Source organism: Rhinolophus ferrumequinum, chromosome 11 (genome assembly GCF_004115265.2).
Source record: "Rhinolophus ferrumequinum isolate MPI-CBG mRhiFer1 chromosome 11, mRhiFer1_v1.p, whole genome shotgun sequence".
Lineage (NCBI taxonomy): Eukaryota > Metazoa > Chordata > Mammalia > Chiroptera > Rhinolophidae > Rhinolophus > Rhinolophus ferrumequinum.
In genome coordinates, this window is record NC_046294.1 from 87,226,086 (window position 1) to 87,237,083 (window position 10,998).

Genomic DNA, 10,998 nt, shown 5'->3' on the forward strand with positions numbered 1-10,998 from the left:
CAGGTAGGGAGGGGAGTCATACCACTATAGTCTCGCTAGAGGCTGGATCCACACGACCTGCAATCTACTGTCTGCTTCTCTGCTGCCAACCAACCGACGGACTGACCAACCAATGCAGCGGCGGCAGTTACATCCGTGGCTAATTGGCTAAGTGGTTACAGCTGATGGTCAATTAGCCACAGCTCACGGCCATCTATTACCCAAGTCAGCACCTTTCCACGTGAGGCCGAGAGCTTGGGAACTGCTCTCTGGGACTCTGTCCCCACAATGTAGCAGAGGATTTATTATTTTAACCAGGAGGCACCTTTACCTATAATATGGAGTGATTTCTGGGGAAGGGAAACATGGTCAGAGGAAGAAAAGAACTGACCATGAAAAGAAATAAGGCCCCTTCCTCAGAAAGGGAAACAGAATTCACAAATCACAAACACAGGCCTGTTTTCTAGAAGTCTCCCTGGAGACCCCTAGCTGGCCCAGTAGAGTGGGCACAGTGCCTTGCTGCCACCCCACTGTCACTGCCAACATCTTTCAGCCGTCATCCCGTGAGCTTCTTCTCATAACAGCCCTCAGAGACAGGCTCATAGAGCAGTATTGTACGGCCAACTCCAGCACAGGCTAATGATACAACTTGCCCAGAAGTGAGTCAGGCAGCAGGACCTCGGCCTGCTGCCTGTCTCAGCACAGGGGCCCAGGCCCCTGCCCCCAAGGGAATCTCAGGCCAGCTCCAGGGAGTCTGGTTGGCGGGAGGCACTGCACAGAAGCCCCCAGCTGGGGCCCCAGTAGACTGGGCAGACTTTAGCACAAGTCAGGCCAGCGATGGGATCACCTCCTCCACATGCCTGCTGACAAAGGTCCATTCAAGAGAGGCCAGACAAGCAGCCCCAGAGACAGAAACTTGGAGCAGCTGCTGGGGCCAGAGGCCCAGGGGCCAGGCCCACCCACCCTAGCCACAGCCATACCACAGTAAGCAGGTAGCGTACCTGGCCCCCTTACACAACGTCTGTCCAACAGCCCACCTCCCTGAAAGCACAGCTCTGGACTGCATGTTCGAGCCTGCAGAGTACTTTGCACACATTCACGGTGTCGCTTGGGAGTGGGTGGCATGGGGATGAACCCTGACCCGTGGGACCTGCAGACCTTAAAATATGCCCTACCTCTAAGTGGTAAGGGTAGACGCAAGTGCACACATGGAGGGTTCACCTGCCCTGCTCATCACTACTTCAGGGAACAGCCTCCTGCCATAGCCTTCACTCTCCCTATTTCCACAGAGCCAAGGCCCACACCTCTTCCACCATACTGCGGTCACTAGTGTGTGTGTGTGTGTGTGTGTGTGTGTGTGTGTGTGTGTGTGTGTCCCATCAGACTACGAAGGAATTCCTTGGGGGCAGAGGCACATTCTAGGCATCTCTGGGCCTACAGAGCTTAGCATAGTGGCTGCTCAGTAAATGTTGATGACCGAATGAATGGGTGCTTCCACCTCATTATCGCTTTAAGTCATAATCCAATCTAAGCTCAGAACAACCCAAGGATCTGTATCGTATTTATAAAGGAAGTTTATAACTTTTTCAGTGCTCCCCTGCCCCCACCTCCTCACTTCTCTCTAGGTCCCAGTCAAATCCCCATCACCAAAACGCTGCCATGAAGCAGCTCCCTCCATTGACTTCAGCCCTTAAACATCTCAAACCTAAGATGGAGTCAAATTCTTAGTTTTAGACTCTACCAAAGGAACGGGGCATCAGAAGGAAGAAATGTACACGTTAGAAATGTGTGGTGTGCACTTGGGTATGAGTGACGGGCAGAAGACAGCTTTGAAGGACAAGTGGCTTTTCAACACCTTCTAGTGGATGAGGACTTTTTCCCACATACGAGACCTGACAATTAAATTCGCTAACTTGTTGCACCAATGTTGCTAACCTTTTTTGGATATCAGAGGGATTATTCATTATGAATTTGTACCAACTGGACAAACAGTTAACCAAATTGACTATTTGGAGGTGCTGAAAAGGCTGCATGAAAAAGTTAGACGACCTGAACTTTTCACCAACAATTCATGGCTCTTTCATCATGGCACTGTCTGTGAGGGAGTCTTTAGCCAGTAAACAAATGACTGTATTGGAACACTCTCCCTACTCATCTGATCTGGCCCCCAATGACTTCTTTCTTTACCCGAAGATAAAAGAAATATTGAAAGGAAGACATTGTGATGACATTCAAGACATCAAGGGTAATATGATGACAGCTCTGATGGCAATTCCAGAAAAAGAGTTCCAAAATTGCTTTGAAGGGTGAACAAGGCACTGGCATCGGTGCATAGCTTCCCAAGGGGAGGACTTCGAAGACGACCACAGTGACATTCAGCAATGTGGTATAGAGCACTTTTTCTAGGACGAGTTCACGAACTTAATTGTCCGACCTCATATGCACATGCTCATTGGGCTCACTCCCGGTGTCCGACAGCAACAGAGCGAGGCACTGTCTAGGGGACAAGCAGATTTTGCCTTTAAAGAGGTAAGTGGGGGTAGAGAGAGAAGGTGTGGATCTAAGTAGCTAAAAGGCAAGCACGGCAGGCCGTACGGCATTCAGGGGTTCAAAGAAGAGGAAAGTATGTCTATTTACCAGGAATCAGGAAAAGCTATTTGAAAGAATGAGGCAAAGCTATGCTTTGCCTCAAAGGATACTATAACAACAAAATATCATTCTAATAATAATATGTCATTGCTATCATTATTATTATAGCAGCTAATACCTACTGAGTGTTTACTATGTGCTAGGCACCATACAAAGCTCTTTACAGAGCTTACTTACCCTGCTCAATATTCATGCTCATTTGACATAAGAAAACTGAGGCTTAGAAAAGTTAAGAAAACTGGCAAGCATCAATACCCAGATTAGAGCCCAAGTGTGTGTATCTCCACAGGCCTCCAGCCCCTAGTCAGCAGGCTGCAGTGAGCGAGCTCATTCCAGAGAGGGCCCGAGTATCGGCAGAGGGAAGGAAATAGAGGCTCAGACGACCATCCAGAGAAGGTGCTTGGGGGATAGCTGCAGCCAATTTACAGAAAGCCTTGAGTGCCAGTGCCAGGCACGTGTCCCTATGAATAGGCAATGGAGAGTCACGGGGGGTCTGACATAACTGGACCTAACCCACAGGGCCGGTGGGGAAATGGATTGAGGTTGAAAGAATGGAAATGAAGAGGCCATCATAATGGTCTGGGTGAGAGACTGCAGCTGGGTGAGGTGAGAGAATGTGTGGGAACCTGTGAGCACGTGCCTCTGTGTTAGGTCTGCAAGATTATATGTGCATGAAAAAGGGAAAGCGTGTGCAAGGGTGAGTGCGCATGTCAGTGAGTGTGAGGGGGGCCTTCCCATTGAAGACGGTTGCAGAGCCTTCCTGGTAGGAGGTAGGGTGCGGTAAGCAGAGGAAGAGAAGAAGGGACAAGACAAATCAATTGGTCTATCTGAGCAGGAGGGCTCAGATGAACGAGAAACCACCATTGCACAGCTCTGGGGGCTCTGAGAAGCCCCAACACCCAGGAAGGGCCCCAGCCTCCTTCCTGGGCCTTGTGTCCCTGCACTTTTTTCTAACAAACATGTTCCTGTGTGGACTCCAAGCATACTTCATACTTTCCCAGATCAGGGTCTCCCCTCCTCCCTCCTATTCCAGAGCAGAGAAGATGCTGCCAAATTGGTTCCAAGCTTTTATGTGAGCTGGAGATATCTTGCTTCTCATCATGGGCAGAGAGAACTGACCAGCACCTCCTGTCGCACTCTCCATCTGGCCAAAGGCTCTCCCTCCAGAGGATTTCATAGACCCACCAAAGGATGGCCCTGGATCTCCTCCTCGCCAGGAGACATTTCTTTCAAGACTCCTCCCAGCTCCAGTTTTCATCCTGGCAGAACAGACCAGGTGGATAGACCACAGTGTCCAGGACAGGGCAGCTCCCCCAGCCCGAGGGATGAAAACTTGGTCTCAGTTTCTTGGGTACCTCCTGTCCCACTGGGTGAAAAGGGAGGTTTTCTCTGGAGTAACTGAGACTAGCCCCTTTCCTGATCAGCTCAGCTACAACCCTGTTTTTTGAAATAATGAGTACGATTTGGCACCTAGAGAAAAAAAGGGTCTCTTTCAGATTGAATAATGTACAAAAATTTAGAGTAAGAAATGCCTTAGAAATCATGGAATCTAAACCTCCCCAAAACAAGGCATTATTGACAGACATGGAAATAGACAGATGTGGAAATAGAGGTCTAAAATCTTGAAGGCTTTCAGTTGTTTAAGATCAGTCTAAGCCATTTCTGGCTTTCACCAGAAGCCCAGTTTGTGTCCAGAAGGATATCTGTGGAATAAATGCACTTGCCCTTGGGGCAGAACTGGGACTAGAACCTGGGTCTGTGCCTCCAGGCTCATGGCCTTTATGCTACAGGCTCTGTGCCTCCAGGGATTGTGCCTGTCATGACTGTTTTATTTCCTCCAGGGCACTCCAGCAGAAGCTGGTGGGTGATTTGTTAGACACTGAGTCCTGGGGGCTGCCTGGCACAGTCTGCCATCCAGATGGCAGCCACCTAAAGCCAACAGGACTGGAGGGGCGGAGGAGTGTGTGCTCTGATTTATGGAGGATGTAGGTGGGTTAGCTCGCCTAAGACTATGAGGAGTTTCCAGGATCTGGGGAGGTTCCTTCTCCCCACTGCCCCTCCTTGCCACACCCTCCAAGAAAACATAATGAAGCAGGCTCCCCACCCACACGTGGATCCACACAAGGACACACTTTGGAAGGGACATACCACTCCCCATAGGGTTGCTGTCAGTGGGAAAAAAAAAACACGAAAACAAAGGCAAGAGATGTGCGACAGGGAGTATGGGGTCACAAATCCTGGCTGAACAGTCAGAAGGCCCCAGCTACTACTGGGTGTGTGTACTTCAGTTTCCCTAACTACATGATGTCCTGTTGGATGCTCCCTCAAGGCCCCTTCTGGCTAAGAAATCTGGGATTCAGAGGTCAGGGGCTGTGTCTTCCTCCTCATCTTCAAGTGTCCAGCAACTAACACATAGTAGGTACTTAAACCAGTTCACTGAATGATCAAATTAAATGGATCCTCAATCAGTCCAAAGATCCCATAGAGGCCAGGAAAGAGATTCTTCCCTCAGGCACTTACCATCTAACCACCACAGAATACACTGGTCCTAGAAAAGCCCTGGCAATCCTGGAACCCTTTGCAAATCTGCTTCCTCTCCTAGGTGCACAGATGTGGTTGGAGGAGCCAAGCAGGAAAATGTGCCTGGGGGAGACGGGGAAGTCTGGACCCCAGACAGGAGCAGAGCCTTATGTGCACTTTCTTAACTCATCTGGCTCCATTCTTTCTGCATCTGTCTGGCTTCCGTCTCTTTCTTGGCCCTCTTTCCCCCTTTGTCTCCTCTGTCCTCCTCCGCTCTCCTTGCACAGTCACCTTTCCTGCCTCCTTTGTGGAGGCTCAGAGCCTTCTGCTCTGAGTCCCAGAGTGCCTGATCCTCTGTGAGGCAGGAAGACTCCTGCGGGCTGAGTAGAGATTCCTCGGAGCCTCAAGCTTTCTCAGGGGCAGGGCAGAGAGAAAGCAGCAATGGAGAGATGTAAATTCTCCCTCTGAGACTCCTGAGCCTTTCCCTATATGCCTTGGCATAGAGCCAGATAAGGCAGAAAATGCTTTCTCTTCTCGCCTGAGGTCTGTTTAGAAGTACAGTGTGTATGCGTGGTTTGTGTGTGTTGGGGAGGCGATGGTAAATGTTATTGTTGGTGTGTGTGAACATGCACAGTATGACGGCAGTGTATCGGTAGCACTGCAGGTGGTGTTGTGGTGAGGTATATATATGGTGTATTTCGTGTGTATACAATGTGATACACATGCATGAATGGTGTGTTTATGGAGTGTGTGTGCCGAATAGGATATATGTGTGGTGTTTGTGTGCAGTGTGGTACGTATGTATTTGTGTTTGAGAGTGTGCTGTGCAGTGTGGGAGGTGAGTGGAGTGAGTAAGGGGCCATGTCAGTTTGGGAGCTAGCTACCTAGAAAAGCCAGGGCCAACCAGTATCTAGGCAACCATGTTGGGGGGAGGGGAGGAGCTATGGAGGTGAAGAATGGGCAGGAAAAGGAGGGAGGCTGAGAATTGAAGAGGCATTTCCATGGCAACAACCAGGCAGGTCACGTGCAAAAGGCTAAGTTACAGAAGCAAATATACACATCCACAAGTACACAATATGAGGGTACTTGGCCCCCAGAGTGGGGGTCCTTTCACAGGGGACACGGGCTGCCCACTGATCCATCTCCAAACCTGGAAATCTGGGCCCAGCCAGAGAGCACCACGCCAAGGAAACAAAGGAAGTGGAGATAGTGGCCACCTTGGTGGGGGAAGCCTCAGCGGCCTCAGCGCCGCACATACGGAGGTTGGTAGCAGGGACCTGGGTAGGCCCATTTCTCCAGCACAGCTGCTCCCTGCTCCCACCCTTGGGTGCTTTCTCTACCAGCCACCACTTGTTAAGAGCCAGAAGCAAGCGTCCGGAGCCGCGGGCTGCTCTTCCAACACTGCCCGCAGAAGCCCAGAGAGACACAATGGGAGAGGTTCTGCCAGGGCCACCCCTGCTGGGGAAAGGAGCTGGACATGAGGAAAGGAGGGAAGGAGGGGCGGGGTCAGGGCCGCCGAGAAGAAATCGGTTCTGAATAAACAAGGAGAAAAAAATCGATGCTGACACTCTCATGAATCCCCATGCCCTGGAAACCCCAGCCCTCCTTTTCCTTCCTTCGGCCGCCCTGCCTAGCCCTCCAAACCCCAAACCAGCAAGTTCCATTTTGTATTGCTCATGTGTCCACACTCACATCCCCACTCAGCTTCCAAGTAACAAAGGGGCGACTCCCCCAGGATACAGAGTGGGTGCAGCCCTTTCCTCTTCTCCTAAAATCCAGAGCCCCAAACCCGGCAACAGCAAGTCGGTGCCCAGTCACCAGCTTCACCCCCACAGCCATGACCTGCCTCCCTCAGAGGCCCCTCTCCCGTTCCGACGTTCACCTCCTCCGTTACATACCAACCTGGTTTCTGCTGCCCAGGAGGACCGCTCACACCCACTGAAACAAACAAACCAGGCAGCTCCCCCGCGCCCTCGATCTTTCTCCACCCGAGGCTCTTCTTCCTGGAAGAAGAGCCCAACTTTGCCACCTCTGCAGCCGCTTACCTGCACAGCGCAGTCCCCTCTGAGACGATACCCCGAGGACGAGCCGAGTCTGGAGGAGCTGCGAGTGGCGGGGCTAGGGCAGGGCGGTGGGAGAGGCTTTCTCTGTTTTCCCGCCTCCCCTCCTACGAAGGGCCGGGCTGGGGGAGAGGCGCGTCCTTAGGGGGTGGGGAGCGGTGGGCGGGGCTCGGCCGGGCTGCTCTGGGGACCGTCGCCGCCGTGTCGCGGTCCGCTGGCTTCTGGGAAGCATCCGCGTGCAGACCCCTCTCCCCTCGCCCTGCGGGCCCTCCGGCTCCTAAGTCGCCGGCTCTCCCACGGGTAAGGGAGGGATTCTTTCAGAGGGCGGCCACCTCGGAGAAGCAACAGGAGCCTGCCGCCGAGGGGGCGGGCCAGCGCCAGCGCAGATTTGCCACCAGCTGTTGCCTTTTGGTTTTCCTCTGGTGAGGGTGGGAAGGGAGCGAGACAAACACAATGACAGAGCTAGTGTCATTCTCAAATAGTAAACTGAGGGGAACGGAAAAATCAGAGAAAATAACCCGGCACCAGACAGAGCAACCCACGTTAATTGGAACCTCGGCAATTAAGGGGAATGTGCACCAAATGCATGAATGGCGGTGTTGTAGGCACGCGAGGCAGCTCTGCTCGTAGTTGTCATTTCGGCTAGAGCTAGGTGCGGTGCTGGGAGTGAGGCGCTTGCCCCAACCACAGATTCGCCGCCCAGAGCCCCCTTTTCAAAGCGCCCCCCCACCTGGCCCTGCCAGGCCACAGTACTGCGCCCCCCTCATCCCACTCCTCAGGGTCCAAATTCAAGGTGGCAAACGGAATTTGAAGATTTAAATCCTACCTAATTCTGCACTTGATCTTGAGCAAATCCCTGAAGGAACTCTTGAGCCTGAGCTGCCTCTCCTATGAAAATGGCTCTGACAACACTGATGTCCTGGGAGGCTTAGCCTGGCACTCAGAGTGAGTGCTCAATGAACGGCTGTCATCTTGAGCAGATTTGTAGGAAGGGAATAGGCCAGGCACTGACAGAAACCTCAGAGACACAGCAAGGGCTGGCCACTCAGTTGGTAGCCAGGAAGCCATGCTGCCTGCCATGAGGCTGCCCAGCCTGAGCCAACATGGGAGCAGACAGGATGAGGAGGCTCCTGACAGAGGCTGGGATGTCCAAGCCTAGGCAGGGCCCCAGGGACTTCCTTAGAGACGCCAAATCCTGGGACGATGGGTACTACTAAGAAGAAAACCAGCCTCACCTCTAACACCCCAACCCTGGGCCTCCATTTTCTCATTTCTGCAATGAAGGAGGCGGACCAGGTAACCCTGAGGCCCCTACCAGCTCGAACCCTAGATTATTTAATTATCTTAATAGATGGTCAGGTCTTAAAACCCCAAGGCTTTGCACACATTTGGAAGCCATAAACAGCTACTGACAGAGTGGGGGTGCCCCACTCTGGGGGTGCCCCAGGGAGACCTGGGGAGGACAGCTTTGATCCCTGTGACTTTACATAGACTGAGTAACCTTTCTGTCCCTGCCTTTTCCTCTGTAAGCTGAGAACTTGGTTACATTGTCCTTCTCCCTGTTCTTTTGCTCTAGGTGAGACAGATCAAACTGTGCCACTTGCCGGGCCTATGTCTGTGGGCAAGTAGATTAATCCCTCCCAGATGCCCTTGAATGCTGCCTGTTGACCACCTCTTTGTGTTGCTTTCTGGAGTTCCAACTAGCAAGGACATGTCAAGCTCAGGCTTTGCAAGCCTGTTAGGGCAAGGAAAGGCCATTGGTCAGAACTCCAAAGCTGAGCCACTTGCTAGTACCAGCCCCTTTCCTGCCAGAGAATTCCAAGGTATTTGGCCAAATTACTTCCCAGTTGCCCCTGCCTGACACTGCTGACCAGCAAAAGGCAGCAGAGGGACACCAGGAGCTACAGTCACGTGGGGAAGGGCCATGCCTCTCTCAAATGGTGTTTCTTCCCAGTCCATCCAGGGGCACTGCTGAAGGAGTTTGGGGTGACACAGTTATGAAGTCAAACACAAGCTTGTTCTAGAGGGAAGAAGAAACATATCTAGTCCCTACCCTATGAAACGTGGGCATGGGTTAAAAAAGAAAGAAAAGCTCACTAGCTGCTTCATTCTTTCAACGAACGTATTGATGTGAGGAGCTACTCTGCACTGAACCATGGGCCAAGCTCGGGGGTTCAACACTGAAAGAAAAGACACACTAATAGGCAAGAGAGAGATTTATCAAATAGTCTCATGAATAAGTGTGCAATTAAAACATTGTTCGGAGCCCTGAGTGGGTAACATTTGAGAAGGAGCTAAAAGGTCCAGGGATGTTAAGGGGATGAAGGAGCCAAGAATTGGAGTGACAAGCAGGCTTGAGAAATGATTCTGACACAAAAAACAGAAGCAACATGTGCAAAGGCCCTGAGGCAGAAGGAGCATCGCATGAAAGGAGCCACTGTGGCTCCTGAGCAGAGGAGACAGGCTAAGGAAGGAAGCAGACGCCAGACCAGGCAGGCCTGGTAATCAGTTCCTGGGTGAATCCAACCTTTATCCAATCAGGACAATGGGAAGCCACTGAAGGGCATCAAGAAAACCGTTTCAAGCAAGAAATCGGGGAGCAGCTGGCTGTTGCCAGGGACTCTCCAGTCAGGACTCAGGGGCTGCGAGGAGAACAGTGCTAATGTGAAGTTAAGAAATGGGACTAAATCTCAACCGAAGAGAGCCCTGCTTCTCCAGAGGCCCAAGGAGCAAAAAGAGAGAGAGTTGGGGTAGCAGTGCACAGCCATGGTGGAAGTAGGCTAAGAAACTGTTTTTGAAACACTCCCCCCTCGACCGCACCCCAGAATTGGAGCCATGGGAGACCTAGGGGTTGGGAGGACAGCATAACTGTCGGAAGCATAAGGGACTGCTCCATACGTTAAAGTGTGTAACTTACACTAAGTAACTTACAACTATGCAGCTAGAACCCCATCTGGATAGCACGTGCCCCAGTTCCCTTATGCTGTCGCAAAACTAGTTCATCATGTCAATGCTCAGGTCACACAGCCAGAGACAGAAAACTGAGGGCCTGCAGGGAAAATTAAAGAGGCAAGACCAGGAGTCTTGGAAGTAGATCCCTGGACCTTCCTAGCAGGTAACCCTCCAAGGTGGACACAGGAAGCTTTGGGGGTGCCATTTCATCCTGGGGTGCAGAGTGTAAAACCAGAGCGACTCTTGCGGCCCAGGGTAGGCCACCCCAAGCTATCCCTCAATGGCATATTATTTGGAATTAAAGTTACTCAAGAAACTGCCCATGCAAGAAGAAAACCCTGACCTCTCTGTCCCCACAAAAGCAGGAAATAAATCTCCCATGTGATAGGTGCCCTTCTGCTCCTGAGGGCTAAGAGACAACACTATCACAAGAGGTAGAAGAATCCAGAGTGGAAAGCGTGTATAAACAAGCCTAGTGACGCCTTTACTAATTTACTACAAAAGCCCAAACTTCGTTCAGATTCCTCACTAACCAACACCCAAACCGTGCTTCGAGTCCTTTCCAAGGAGCACTAACTGTTTTTGTCCTATCAATTTCTCACAAATTTATTGTTTCTTTGTCTAAAAAATATAAAAAGGTGCCTGGTTTGCTCATTTGTTTGAGGCTTATTTTATGATCTGAGTATCATATTGTGATTCTCCCGTGTGCACCTATTAAATTGGTTTTCCTGTGTTATTCTAGTCTTCTGTCAATTTTATTTTATTACTAGTCCAACCATAAGAACTAAAGAAAGGGGAGAGGATTCTTCTTTGTCCACCTCACCTCACAGCCAAATGC

At 51.2% G+C, this 10,998-nt stretch overlaps 1 protein-coding gene across 4 annotated transcripts in view; it reads right to left on the reverse strand.

Annotated features, from left to right (window-relative positions):
- The window catches only part of FXYD6 (FXYD domain containing ion transport regulator 6), a 38,040-nt gene extending 30,508 nt beyond the window's left edge, over positions 1–7,532 (reverse strand). Inside the window, exon 1 of one of the 4 annotated variants that reach the window (XM_033120191.1) lies at positions 7,194–7,532. The gene's annotated coding sequence lies outside the window, so the exon portion shown is untranslated. Of the gene's footprint in view, positions 1–7,050; positions 7,071–7,193 lie in introns of those variants that run through there. The other 3 variants (XM_033120189.1, XM_033120188.1, XM_033120192.1) reach the window with 3 other exon arrangements.
- Between the last annotated feature and the right edge of the window lie 3,466 nt (positions 7,533–10,998).